We start from the raw sequence: 15412 nt of genomic DNA, 5'->3' as shown, positions 1-15412 counted from the left end.
ATGAGTTTTGATAATGAATATCGAAGATGATGATGATGTGATGATAATTATGAGTGTTAATGATGAATTATGAGTACAAGTGATTGAACGGATAGGAAAGTGGAATTATTTTGGTGTTGAAAGGATTGGAAGTAATTAAGGATTAAATTGATAGAGTGTAGTAGTGTGTGACATTAAATTTTGGTTTGGTGTGATTGTTTTGGTTTGAGTATTTTGAAAACTAGAGGTTATTGATAACTTTGTTTTTGACCAATTTCAACGAGGCATAACTTGGCCTCTGGACCCTTAATTTTGATGAAACTTATTTTCACAAAAAGTTGGGTCCGGGAGGATTCTGCCGTTCGAAGAAAGGAAGTTAAATAATTTAAAATAAAAAAGTTATGTGCGTTTGATTTTGGTACAAAAATCCGAATTTTGTAGCAAAACAACTTTTTCTGAAAATCGAGTGGTATGCGTACATGACCCTGGCATGCGTACGTGAGATTACCATTCTTACCCTCTTGCATACGCGGCCATTGACATGCGTACACGGCAATCCTTTCTATTTCTAACTCTCGCATACGCAGACGATGCACGCGTAAACGACCTTGTCAAAATGACACCCATGTGTATGCGGGACTGTGCATGCGTACGCATGACCCTGTTTTGCTGAAAAATGTAACTTTTGTGTTTTTAAGCACTACTCTAACCTTCAAAACCTCTTTAATTACTGACTGAGATCCCCTAGCTATTCTTTAGACTTTGGGACAAGTGAGAGTGTATTGGGTGGACAAAAACTAAGTAATTTAGATGATGAGCTTAGAGCTGGTGGTTAGATTTTGGAAATCATATGGATGGATTTAGTGAGAGTTGATTTGTGGAGTATTTCATTGATGAGGAATTGAGAACTAGTTAAGAGTGAGCCAGACACTATATCCTAGGAACGATAGTGAGGCGGGCACTATATCCCAGGGTATTTATATAGTTTATGAACTTGAGTGAACTTGAGAAATGAGAATGATTATGATGAGTTGAGAAAGTGAAGGTTGGTGAAAATATAGAATATGTGCAGTGATCACTGATTAAGTCGCTATGCGCCTCGGACAAGGACGGTGGTGAATCCCGCTTGTCGAGGTAGCGCCGCCAGTGTAGGGGCTATGGCAGTCTCCCATCTACGTTCAGATGTGAGGGCTGAGGTAGTATCCCATTTGCATAACCTTCTCCTCCACAAGAGTGAGTCAGACACTATATCCCTGGGTTAAAGTTAGTAGAGCACTATTTCCATGGAATGCGCATGAAAGTGATCCGGGCACTATATCCCAGGGTTAACAGTGTACAGGGCACTATATCTCTGGGTGCACAAAGTGAGCAGGGCACTATATCCCTAGGCACGGCAGAAAGGCTACTTCCGAAAGGATATGTCGGACTGTCGGGTTGGCAGTTTAACCGATAAGTGATATCACGGCCAATATGATAGGCATTCATCATATGTATTCTTAAATGTTTGTCTGCTTTGCTTACTTGCATCTATTGCTGGTGCACGAATTGTGAATCACACTTTTCACAATTCGTACCACTAACCAGCAAGTGCACTGAGTCGTCCAAGTAATACCTTACGTGAGTAAGGGTCGAATCCCACGGAGATTGTTGGTTTGAAGCAATCTCTGGTTATCTTGTAAATCTCAGTTAGGAGGTCAATTATAATTATCAGTTGACTTGCAAATGAACAAGGGAACATAAAATAAATACTTGGTATGCAGTAATGGAGAATATGTTGGAGTTTCGGAGATGCTTTGTCTTCTGAATCTCTACTTTCTCCCTATCTTCTTCTTCACGCACGCAAGGTTCCTCCTATGGCAAGCTGTGTGTTGGTGGATCACCGTTGTCAATGGTTACCATCCGTCCTCTCAGTGAAAAAGGTCCAGGTGCACTGTCACCGCACGGCTAATCATCTGTCGGTTCTCGATCATGTCAGAATAGGATCCATTGATCCTTTTGCGTCTGTCACTACGTGCAACACTAGCGAGTTTGAAGCTCGTCACAGTCATTCAATCCCTGAATCCTACTCAGAATACCACAGACAAGGTTTAGACTTTCCGGATTCTCAAGAATGCTGCCAATGGATTCTAGCTTATACCACGAAGATTCTGATTAAGGAATCCAAGAGATATTCATTCAATCGAAAGTAGAACGGAGGTGGTTGTCAGGCACGCGTTCATAGGTTGAGAATGGTGATGACTGTCACAGATCATCACATCTATCATATTGAAGTACGAATGAACATCTTAGATAGAAACAAGCGTGTTTGAATAGAAAACAGAAATAGTTGCATTAATTCATCGAAACACAGCAGAGCTCCTCACCCCCAACAATGGAGTTTAGAGACTCATGCCGTCAGAGATTACAAAGTTTAGATCTAAAATGTCATGAGATGCAAAATAAATCTCTAAAAGTTGTTTAAAAACTAAACTAGTAACCTAGGTTTACAGAAAATGAGTAAACTATGATAGATAGTGCAGAAATCCACTTCTGGGGCCCACTTGGTGTGTGCTGGGGCTGAGACTTAAGCTTCTCACGTGCCTGGGCAGTTTTGGGCGTTCAACGCCAGGTTGTAACCTGTTTCTGGCGTTGAACTCCAACTTGTAACTTGTTTCTGGCGCTGGACGCCAGACTGCAACATGGAACTGGCGTTGAACGCCAGTTTACGTCGTCTATCCTTGAGCAAAGTATGGACTATTATATATTTCTGGAAAGCCCTGGATGTCTACTTTCCAATGCAATTGAGAGCGCGCCATTTGGAGTTCTGCAGCTCCAGAAAATCCACTTTGAGTGCAGGGAGGTCATAATCTAACAGCATCAGCAGTCCTTTTTTAGCCTGAATCAGATTTTTGCTCAGCTCCCTCAATTTCAGCCAGAAAATACCTGAAATCACAGAAAAACACAAAAACTCATAGTAAAGTCCAGAAATGTGATTTTTAATTAAAAACTAATAAAAATATACTAAAAACTAACTAAATCATACTAAAAACTAAGTAAAAATAATGCCAAAAAGCGTATAAATTATCCGCTCATCACAACTCCAAACTTAAATTGTTGCCTGTCCCCAAGAAACTAAAATCAAAGTAGCATAAAAAGAAGAGAATATACAATGAATTCCAAAAACATCTATGAAGATCAGTGTTAATTAGATGAGCGGGGCTATTAGCTTTTTGCTTCTGAACAGTTTTGGCATCTCACTTTATCCTTTGAAGTTCAGAATGATTGGCATCTATAGGAACTCAGAATTTAGATAGTGTTATTGATTCTCCTAGTTCAGTATGTTGATTCTTGAACACAGCTACTTTATGAGTCTTGGCCGTGACCCTAAGCACTCTGTTTTCCAGTATTACCACCGGATACATACATGCCACAGACACATAACTGGGTGAACCTTTTCAGATTGTGACTCAGCTTTGCTAAAGTCCCCAATTAGAGGTGTCCAGGGTTCTTAAGCACACTCTGTTTTTTTGGTTTGGACCTCGACTTTAACCGCTCAGTCTCAAGTTTTCACTTGACACCTTCACGCCACAAGCACATGGTTAGGGATAGCTTGGTTTAGCCGCTAAGGCTAGGATTTTATTCCTTTAGGCCCTCCTATCCACTGATGCTCGAAGCCTTGGATCCTTTTTATTACCCTTGCCTTTTGGTTTTAAGGGCTATTGGCTTTTTGCTCTTGCCTTTTGGTTTAAAGAGCTTTTGGCTTTTTCTGCTTGCTTTTTCTTTTTTTTTCTCTGCAAGCTTTGTTCTTCACTGCTTTTTCTTGCTTCAAGAATCATTTTTATGATTTTTCAGATTATCAAATAACATTTCTCCTTTTTCATCATTCTTTCAAGAGCCAATAATTTTAACATTCATAAACAACAAATTCAAAAGACATATGCACTGTTCAAGCATTCATTCAGAAAATAAAAAGTATTGCCACCACATCAAAATAATTAAACTATTTTAAAATTCGAAATTCATGTACTTCTTTTTCTTTTTCAGAAAACAATTTTCATTTAAGAAAGGTGATGGATTCATAGGACATTCATATCTTTAAGACATAGACACTTAGATACTAGTGATCATATAGTAAAGACACAAACATAATTAAACATGAAGCATAGTAAACGAAAAATAGGAAAATAAGAACAAGGAGATTAAGGAATGGGTCCACCTTAATGAGGGTGGCGTCTTCCTCTTCTTGAAGAACCAATGGTGCTCTTGAGCTCCTCTATGTTTCTTCCTTGCCTTTGTTGCTCTTTCCTCATAGCTCTTTGATCTGCAGTCAATTGCTCTACCACTGAATTATGGAAAAACAAAAGCAATGCTTTTACCATACCAAACTTAAAAGGTTTGCTCATCCTCGAGCAAAAGAAGAAAGAAGTGGAGAAGATGGAGGAGATGGAAGTGTGTGAATGGGTGGGTTTGGGAGGGAAATGGTTTGAATTTGAATGGTGAGGTAGGTGGGGATCCTGTAGGGTCCACAGATCCAGTGGGGTCAAGGATTTAGCATCCCTGCTCCAATTAGGCGTACAAAATGCCCTTACTATGCAATTTTGGCGTTTAACGCCAGACTGCTGCCTGTTTATGGCGTTAAACGCCCAAATGTAGCCTGTTTCTGGCGTTTAACGCCAGACTGATGCTTGTTTCTGGCGTTTAAACGCCAAAGTGATCTTCCTCCAGGGTGTGCTATTTTTCATGCTGTTTTTCATTCTGTTTTTGATTTTCCATTTGTTTTTGTGACTTCACATGATCATCAACCTAAAGAAAACATAAAATAGCCATGGAAAATAAATAGATATAATTTAAATAACATTGGGTTGCCTCCCAACAAGCACTTCTTTAATGTCAATAGCTTGACAGTGAGCTCTCATGGAGCCTCACAGATAATCAGAGCAAGGTTGGGACCTCCCAACACCAAACTTAGAGTTTGGTTGTGGCCTCCCAACACCAAACTTAGAGTTTGACTGTGGGGACTTTGGTTGACTCTGCAGTGAGAGAAGCTTTTCATGCTTCCTCTCCATGGTTACAGAAGGAGAACCTTGTGTCTTATAGTTTGCAATGTCTGCAAACCACAGAGCTTTCTGAATAGAAAACAATTGCTCATCCGGAAAGGTTTCATAGATCTCAGTAGGAGGGATGGATGCTCCTGCTACTGGTTCTATCCGGGACAGGTGATCAGCTACTTGATTCTCTGTTCCTTTTCTGTCTTTTATTTCTATATCAAACTCTTGCAGAAGCAACACCCATCTTATGAGCCTGGGCTTTGAATCCTGCTTTGTGAGTAGATATTTAAGAGCAGCATGGTCAGTGTACACAATCACTTTTGATCCTACTAAGTAGGATCTAAACTTGTCAATGGCATAAACCACTGCAAGTAATTCTTTTTCTGTGGTTGTGTAATTTTTCTGGGCATCATTTAAAACACTGCTAGCATAATAAATGACATGCAGAAGCTTGTTATGCCTCTGTCCCAATACTGCACCAATGGTATGGTCACTGGCATCACACATTAGTCCGAAGGGTAATGTCCAGTCTGGTGCAGAAATAACTGGTGCTGTGACCAGCTTAGCTTTCAGGGTCTCAAACGCCTGCAGACACTTTGTGTCAAACACAAATGGCGTGTCAGCAGCTAGCAGATTGCTCAGAGGTTTTGCAATTTTTGAAAAATCCTTTATAAACCTCCTATAGAATCCTGCATGCCCCAAAAAGCTTCTGATTGCCTTAACATTGGCAGGTGGTGGTAATTTTTCAATTACTTCAACTTTAGCTTGATCCACCTCTATTCCCTTGTTTGAAATTTTATGCCCAAGGACAATCCCTTCAGTCACCATAAAGTGACATTTTTCCCAATTTAAAACTAGGTTGGTCTCTTGGCATCTTTTCAGAACAAGTGCTAAATGGTTAAGGCAGGAGCTGAATGAGTCTCCAAATACTGAAAAGTCATCCATGAAGACTTCCAGAAACTTCTCTACCATATCAGAGAAGATAGAGAGCATGCACCTCTGAAAGGTTGCAGGTGCATTACACAGACCAAAAGGCATCCTTCTGTAGGCAAACACTCTAGAAGGACATGTGAATGCTGTTTTCTCTTAGTCCTGAGGATCTACTGCAATTTGGTTGTAACCTGAATAGCCATCCAAAAAGCAGTAATATTCATGACCTGCTAGTCTCTCTAGCATCTGGTCTATGAATGGTAAAGGAAAATGATCCTTCTTGGTGGCTGTATTGAGCCTTCTGTAGTCAATACACATACGCCACCCTGTAACTGTTCTTGTAGGAACCAGTTCATTCTTTTCATTATGAACCACTATCATTCCTCCCTTCTTAGGGACAACATGGACAGGGCTCACCCAGGGGCTATCAGAAATAGGATAGATAATCCCATCCTCTAGTAACTTAGTAACCTCTTTCTGCACCACCTCCTTCATGGCGGGATTTAGCCGCCTCTGTCGTTGAACCACTGGCTTAGCATCATCCTCCAATAGGATCTTGTGCATGTATCTGGCTGGGCTAATGCCCTTAAGATCACTTATGGACCACCCAAGAGCTGTCTTGTGTGTCCTTAGCACCTGAATTAGTGCTTTCTCTTCTTGTGGCCCTAAAGTAGAGCTTATGATTACAGGAAAAGTGTCACCTTCTCCCAAAAATGCATATTTCAGGGATGGTGGTAGTGGTTTGAGCTCAGGTTTAGGAGGTTTCTCCTCTTCCTGAGGAGTTTTCAGAGGTTCTTTTATTTCCTCTGGTTCTTCCAGATCAGGCTGAACATCTTTAAAAATGTCCTCTAGCTCTGATTCGAGACTCTCAGTCATATGGACCTCTTCCACCAGGGAGTCAATAATATCAACGCCCAGGCAGTCGTCTGATGTGTCTGGATGTTGCATAGCTTTGACAACATTCAACTTAAACTCATCCTCATTGACTCTCAGGGTTATCTCCCCTTTTTGGACGTCAATGAGGGTTCGTCCAGTTGCTAGGAATGGTCTTCCTAGAATGAGAGTTGCACTCTTGTGCTCCTCCATTTCCAGCACTACAAAGTCAGTAGGGAAGGCAAATGGCCCAACCTTGACAATCATGTCCTCAATTATGCCTGATGGGTATTTAATGGAGCCATCAGCAAGTTGAAGACAGATCCGGGTTGGTTTGACCTCTTCAGTCAAGCCAAGCTTTCTGATAGTGGATGCAGGGATTAGGTTGATGCTTGCCCCAAGATCACATAGAGCTGTCTTGGTGCAGTTACCCTCTAATATGCATGGTATCATAAAGCTCCCGGGATCTTTAAGCTTTTCTGGGAAGCTTTTCAGAATGACTGCACTGCATTCTTCAGTGAGGAGAACTCTTTCAGTTTCTCTCCAATCCTTCTTATGACTCGAGATATCTTTCATGAACTTGGCATAAGAGGGTTTTTGCTCAAGTGCCTCTGCAAACGGAATCTTTATTTCAAGAGTCCTGAGATAGTCTGCAAAGTGGGCAAATTGCTTATCCTGCTCCTCTTTGCAGAGTTTTTGAGGATAAGGCATCTTGGCTTTGTATTCCTCAACCTTAGTTGCTGCAGGTTTATTTCCTACAGAGGTAGGTTGAGAAGCCTTCTTGAGGGATTTATTATCAGCATTTGCAGGTGTCTGATCCCTCACTAGCATTTGAAAGCCAGGGTTGGAAGCTGGAGTGGCGTTAGACGCCAACTCCTCATCTGTTCCTGGCGTCTGAACGCCAGAACTGTGCTTCCTTTGGGCGTTTAACGCCAGTTCCTTGCTTGTTTCTGGTGTTGAACGCCAGTCCTGAGCATGGTTTGGGCGTTCAGCGCCAGCTTTCCACCCAATTTCTGGCTTTTTAGCGCCAGAATTATTTTTCCCCGGGCTCTTACTGTCCTCAGATGGAATTTGGGTAGTTTGCTCATTCCTTGGCTTCCTGCTGCCTTGAGGTGGGGTATTTAATGTTTTTCCACTTCTTAACTGAATTGCTTGGCATTCTTCTGTTATTTGTTTTGACAGCTGCAGCTTTGTTTGCTTTAATTGTTCTTCCATATTTATATTAGCCATCCTTGTCTCTTGTAGTCTCTCCTTGAATTTGGCTAACTATTTTGTTAGAAAATCCAATTGCTGATTGAATTCAGTAGCTTGTTCAGCAGGACTGAGTTCAGTAGTCACTATTTTAGCCTCTTCTTTCATGGAAGGTTCGCTGCTTAAGTACAGATGCTGATTTCTGGCAACTGTATCAATGAGCTCTTGAGCTTCTTCAATTGTCTTCCTCATGTGGATAGATCCACCAGCTGAGTAGTCTAGAGACATCTGAGCTCTTTCTGTAAGCCCATAATAGAAGATGTCTAGCTGAACCCACTCTGAAAACATCTCAGAGGGGCATTTTCTTAGCATCTCTTTGTATCTCTCCCAGGCATCATAAAGAGATTTATTATCTCCTTGTTTAAAGCCTTGGATGTCCAGCCTTAGCTGTGTCATCCGTTTTGGAGGAAAGTATTGATTCAGAAATTTTTCTGTCAGTTGTTTCCATGTCTTTATGCTAGCCTTAGGTTGGTTATTTAACCACCTCTTAGCTTGGTCTTTTACAGCAAATGGGAACAGTAATAATCTGTAGATATCCTGATCTACTTCCTTATCATGTACTGTGTCAGCAATTTGTAAAAACTGTGCCAGAAACTCTGTAGGTTCTTCCTGTGGAAGACCAGAATACTGGCAACTTTGCTGCACCATGATAATGAGCTGAGGATTCAACTCAAAGCTACTGACTCCAATGGAGGGTATACTGATACTACTCCCATATGAAGCAGTGGTGGGGTTAGCATATGACCCCAAAGTCCTTCTGGACTGTTCATTTCCACTTAGATCCATGATGGAGAAAGGGAGATGATGTAAAATAGAGAAAAAATATTTTTATTTATTTATTTATTTATTTATTTCGAAAATAAAATAAATTAAAATAAAATAAATAAAAATAGGTGAAGATTTTCGAAAAATGGAGAGAGAGAAAGAAAAAAAAATTGGTTAGAAAATTTTGAAAAAGATATAATTTGAAAAATTTTGACCAAGTCAACCCAAGTAATTCGAAAATTATGAGAAAAGATAAGATAGAAGATATGATTTGTAAAAGATAAATATGATAGGAAAAAGATGTAATTGAGAATTAAAAAAAATATAAAAGATATTTGAAAAAGATAAATTCGTTTTGAAAAAGATATTGTGAAGATTTGAAAAAGATATTTATGAGTTGAAAAGATTTTAAGAAGGAAAAGATATAGATTTGTTTTGAAAAAGATATAATTTTTTTTTTAATCTTAAAAGGAAAAGATTTGAAAAATTTTGAAATTGAAATCTGAATTTTTATAAAAAAAATTCGAAAATATGGCTTAAAAATAGTTAGAAAAGATATTTTTTGTTTTTTTTTTTAATTTTGAATTTTATGATGAAAGAGAAAAACACATAAAAGACATAAGACTTAAAATTTTTAGATCTAATGCTCCTTGTTTTCGAAAATTTTGGAGGAAAAACACCAAGGAACACCAAACTTAAGAATTTTAAGATCAAGACACAAAGATTACTCAAGAACACTTTGAAGATTCACAAGAACACCAAGAACAAAAGAAAGAACACCAAACTTCAAATTTTTAGAAGACGAAAATAACTTTTCGAAAATTATATAAAGATTAACAAGAAAACACCAAACTTAAAGTTTGGCACAAGATTAAATCAAGAAAAATTATTTTTGAAAAAGATTTTTAATAGAACCGGTGCCCAATCATCAAGAACATAAACCAATGCTCTAGCCAATTGAGCTGTAAATGTAACACTTGTTTTGAAGAGATATATTTTCACTAACTAAAAATAAATTCCTTTTTGAAGACTAATGCTTTGGAAAAACGCAAGAAAAACAAGAATAGGCACAGAACAAGAAAAACTAAAAATCAAACAAGACAAATAAACAAGAACAACTTGAAGATCAAAGAACACAACTTCGAAAATTTAAAAGAAAAATATAGAATATGCAATTGACACCAAACTTAGAACAAGACACTAAACTCACGAAAAAAATTAAAAATTGATAAAGAAAAATAATATTTTTCAAAAATTTTTGAAAAGGAAATAAATGACTCAGAATTTAATGACTCTATAGCAACAAAAATAATTTATTCCTAATCTAAGCAACAAAATAAACCTTTAGTTGTTCAAACTCAAACAATCCCCGGCAACGGCGCCAAAAACTTGGTGCACGAATTGTAAATCTCAGTTAGGAGGTCAATTATAATTATCAGTTGACTTGCAAATGAACAAGGGAACATAAAATAAATACTTGGCATGCAGTAATGGAGAATATGTTGGAGTTTTGGAGATGCTTTGTGATGAGCGGATAATTTATACGCTTTTTGACATTGTTTTTAGTATGTTTTTAGTAGGATCTAGTTACTTTTAGGGATGCTTTCATTAGTTTTTATGTTAAATTCATATTTCTGGACTTTACTATGAGTTTGTGTATTTTTCTGTGATTTCAGGTATTTTCTGGCTGAAATTGAGGGACTTGAGCAGAAATCAGATTCATAGGTTAAAGAAGGACTGCTGATGCTGTTGGATTCTGACCTCCCTGCACTCAAAGTGGATTTTCTGGAGCTACAGAACTCGAAATGGCGCGCTTCTAATTGCGTCGGAAAGTAGACATCCAGGGCTTTCCAGCAATATATAATAGTCCATACTTTGGCCAAGAATAGACGACGTAAACTGGCGTTCAACGCCAGCTTTCTACCCAAATCTGGCGTCCAGCGCCAGAAAAGGAGCCAAAACCAGAGTTGAACGCCCAAACTGGCACAAAAGCTGGCGTTCAACTCCAAGAAGGACCTCTACACGTACAACACTCAAGCTCAGCCCAAACACACACCAGGTGGGCCCAGGAAGTGGATTTATGCATCAATTACTTACTCATGTAAACCCTAGTAGCTAGTTTATTATAAATAGGACCTTTTACTATTGTATTAGGCATCTTTTGATCATCTTTGGATTACCTTATGATCCTTTGATCACGTTTTAGGGGGATGGCCTTCTCGGCCATGCCTGGACCTTCACTTATGTATTTTCATACGGTAGAGTTTCTACACTCCATAGATTAAGGTGTGGAGCTCTGCTGTTCCTCAAAGATTAATGCAAAGTACTACTGTTTTCTATTCAATTCATCTTATTTCGCTTCTAAGATATCCATTCGCACCCAAGAACGTGATGAAGGTGATGATTATGTGTGACGCTCATCATCCTTCTCCCTTATGAACGCGTGCCTGACAAACACTTCTGTTCTACATGAAATAAGCTAGAATGAATATCTCTTAGATCTCCTAACCAGAATCTTTGTGGTGTAAGCTAGAATGATGGCGGCATTCAAGAGAATCCGGAAGGTCTAAACCTTGTCTGTGGTATTCCGAGTAAGATTCAATGAATGAATGACTGTGACGAGCTCCAAACTCGCGATTGCAGGGCGTTAGTGACAGACGCAAAAGGATAGTAAATCCTATTCCAGCATGATCGAGAACTGACAGATGAATAGCCGTGCCGTGACAGGGTGCGTGAGCATATTATTCACTGAGAGGATAAGATGAAGCCATTGACAAGGGTGATGCCTCCAGACGATTAGCCGTGCCGTGACAGGGCATTGGATCATTTTCCCGAGAGATGACTGAAAGTAGCCATTGACAGTGGTGATGTATCACATAAAGCCAGCCATGGAAAGGAGTAAGACTGATTGGATGAAGATAGCAGGAAAGCAGAGGTTCAGAGGAACGAAAAGCATCTCCATTCGCTTATCTGAAATTTCTACCAATGATTTACATAAGTACATCTATCCCTATTTTATTATATAATGTTCGAAAACACCATTATCCATTTATATCTGCCTGACTGAGATTTGCAAGGTGACCATAGCTTGCTTCATACCAACAATCTCCGTGGGATTCGACCCTTACTCACGTAAGGTATTACTTGGACGACCCAGTGCACTTGCTGGTTAGTTGTATCGAAGTTGTGAACCATGGTATTGGCACCATGTTCTTGGCGCCATTGCCAGGGAAAGAAAGAGCCATGAATTTTACATCATTAAAGTGTAATCACGATTACGCGTACCAAGCTGCTCACGTTGCCAGGGATTGTTCGAGCCTGGACATCACAATTTCGTGCACCAAGTTTTTGGCGCCGTTGCCGGGTATTGTTTGAGTTTGGACAACTGACGGTTCATCTTGTTGCTCAGATTAGGTAATTTTCTTTTTGTTTTCTTTTCAAAAATTTTTCAAAAAAAAAAATATTTCTAAAATATTCTCATCTGTTTTCGAAAATAATATAAAAATGTTTTCAAAAATTTTATTCAAAATTTTTAAGAATGAATTCTAGTGTTTCATGAAGCACGTTGAAGCCTGGCTGGCTGTAAAGCCATGTCCTATTCCTTTGGGAATGAGTATGTCAGGCGTGTCATGTCAGAATTACATGCTGAAGCTTGGCTGGCCATTGGCCATGTCTAGTGTTTTGGACCGGAGCTTTCATTGAAAGCTTGGCTGGCTAGTGAGCCATGTCTAATTCCTGGACTGAAGCTTTAGACTAAGAATGCAAGATTCCTGGAATTCATATTAAAAATTTTGGAATCCTTATTTTTCTCTTTCAATTAATTTTTTGAAAAATCCAAAAAAATTAGAAAATCATAAAAATCAAAAACAATTTTTGTGCTTCTTGATTGAGTCATGAGTCATGTCATAAGTTTGGTGTCAATTGCATATGCATCTTGCATTTTTTCAAAAATATCATGCATTCATAGTGTTCTTCATGATCTTCAAGTTGTTCTTAGTAAGTCTTCTTGTTTGATCTTGATGATTTTTTATTTTGTGTCTTTTCATGTTTATCATATGCATTCTTGAATTCTTAGTGTCTAAGCATTAAAGAATTCTAAGTTTGGTGTCTTGCATGTTTTCTTTGCATTAAAAATTTTTCAAAAATATGTTCTTGATGTTCATCATGACATTCAAAGTGTTCTTGGTGTTCATCTTGACATTCATAGCATTCTTGCATGCATTCATTGTTTTGATCTAAAAATTTCATGCATTGCATCATTTTTCTTGTTTTTCTCTTGCATCATAAAAATTCAAAAATAAAAAAAAATATCTTTCCCTTTTTCTCTCATCAAATTCGAAAATTTGAGTTGACTTTTTCAAAAATTTTTAAAATCAACTTGCTTCTTATGAGTCAAATCAAATTTTCAATTTGAAAATCTTATCTTTTTCAAAATCTTTTTCAAAAATCAAATCTTTTTCAAATTTCTTAGTTATTTTCGAAAATTTCAAAAATATTTTTCAAAAATCTTTTTCTTATTTTTATATCAAATTTTCGAAAATAACATAATCAATTAATATTTTGATTCAAAAATTTGAAGTTTGTTACTTGCTTGTTAAGAAAGATTCAAACTTTAAGTTCTAGAATCATATCTTGTGATTTCTTATGAATCAAGTCATTAATTGAGATTTTAAAAATCAAATCTTTTTCAAAAACTAAATTCTATCATATCTTTTCAAAAAATATCTTCTCATCTTATCTTTTTCAAATATCTTTTCAAAATATCTTTTCTAACTTCCTAACTTCTTATCTTTTCAAAATTTGTTTCAACTAACTAACTAACTTTTTGTTTGTTTCTTAACTTTTTCAAAACTACCTAACTAACTCTCTCTCTCTAATTTTTGAAAATATCTTCCCTCTTTTTCAAAAATTTCTTTTTAATTCACTAATTATTCTTATTTTTATTTGTGATTTTAAAAATTTTCGAAAAATACTAACATTTTTCAAAAACCATTTTCAAAAATCACTAACTCTTTTTCAAAATAATTTTCGAAAATTATCCCTCCCCCATCTTATTCTATTTATTCATTCATATCCTAACATCTCATCTCACATCTCTACCATCCTCACAGTTGTGTTTCTTCCATTATATTACATTCTTTGTCTCCCCCTCTTCTTCTACTCACACAGGGATCCCTATACTGTGGTATAAAGGATCTCTATTATTATTTTTTTTTCTGTGCCCTCTTCTTTGTCATATGAGCAGGAGCAAGGATAAGAACATTCTTGTGGAAGCAGATCCAGAACCTGAAAGGACTCTGAAGAAAAAATTAAGAGAAGCTAAAATACAACAATCCAGAGATAACCTTTCAGAAATTTTCGAACAAGAAGAGGAGATGGCAGCCAAAAATAATAATAATGTAAGGAAGATGCTTGGTGACTTTACTGCACCTAATTCCAATTTACATGGAAGAAGCATCTCCATTCCTGCCATTGGAGCAAACAACTTTGAGCTGAAACCTCAATTAGTTTCTCTGATGCAGCAGAACTGCAAGTTTCATGGACTTCCATCTGAAGATCCTTTTCAGTTCTTAACTGAATTCTTGCAGATATGTGATACTGTTAAGACTAATGGAATAGATCCTGAAGTCTACAGGCTCATACTTTTCCCTTTTGCTGTAAGAGACAGAGCTAGATTATGGTTGGATTCTCAACCCAAAGACAGCCTGAACTCTTGGGATAAGCTGGTCACGGCTTTCTTAGCCAAGTACTTTCCTCCTCAAAAGCTGAGCAAGCTTAGAGATGATGTTCAAACCTTCAGACAGAAAGAAGGTGAATCCCTCTATGAAGCTTGGGAAAGATACAAACAGTTAACCAAAAAGTGTCCTTCTGACATGCTTTCAGAATGGACCATCCTGGATATATTCTATGATGGTTTATCTGAGCTATTAAAGATGTCACTGGACACTTCTGCAGGTGGATCCATTCACCTAAAGAAAATGCTTGCAGAAGCTCAAGAACTCATTGACATGGTTGCTAATAACCAGTTCATGTACACTTCTGAAAGGAATCCTGTGAGTAATGGGACGCCTATGAAGAAGGGAGTTCTTGAAGTTGATACTCTGAATGCCATATTGGCTCAGAATAAAATATTGACTCAGCAAGTCAATATGATCTCTCAGAGTCTGCATGGAATGCAAGCTGCATCCAACAGTACTCAAGAGGCTTCTTATGAAGAAGAAGCTTATGATCCTGAGAACCCTGCAATAGCAGAGGTAAATTACTTAGGTGAACCTTATGGAAACACCTATAACTCATCATGGAGAAATCATCCAAATTTCTCATGGAAGGATCAAAAGCCTCAACAAGGCTTTAATAATGGTGGAAGAAACAGGTTTAACAATAATAAACCCTTTCCATCATCCACTCAGCAACAGACAGAGAACTCTGAACAAAACACTTCTAATTTGGCAAACTTAGTCTCTGATCTGTCTAAGGCCATTGTAAGTTTCATGAATGAAACCAGATCTTCCATTAGAAATCTGGAAGCACAAGTGGGCCAGCTGAGTAAGAGGATCACTGAAATCCCTCCTAGTACTCTCCCAAGC

General features: G+C 37.9%; 1 non-coding gene across 1 annotated transcript; it reads right to left on the bottom strand.

Annotated features, from left to right (window-relative positions):
- Window positions 1-14596: 14596 nt before the first annotated feature.
- Window positions 14597-14704, bottom strand: LOC148564615 (small nucleolar RNA R71). Its single transcript, XR_015885426.1, has one exon. It is a non-coding gene; the product is annotated as a small nucleolar RNA R71 (small nucleolar RNA).
- Between the last annotated feature and the right edge of the window lie 708 nt (window positions 14705-15412).

This window comes from Arachis ipaensis, chromosome B5, assembly GCF_059453495.1.
Source record: "Arachis ipaensis isolate K30076 ecotype BB chromosome B5, ASM5945349v1, whole genome shotgun sequence".
Classification (NCBI taxonomy): domain Eukaryota; kingdom Viridiplantae; phylum Streptophyta; class Magnoliopsida; order Fabales; family Fabaceae; genus Arachis; species Arachis ipaensis.
Note: the sequence above shows the minus strand (reverse complement) of the source record. Positions and strands in the feature narration are given on the sequence as shown.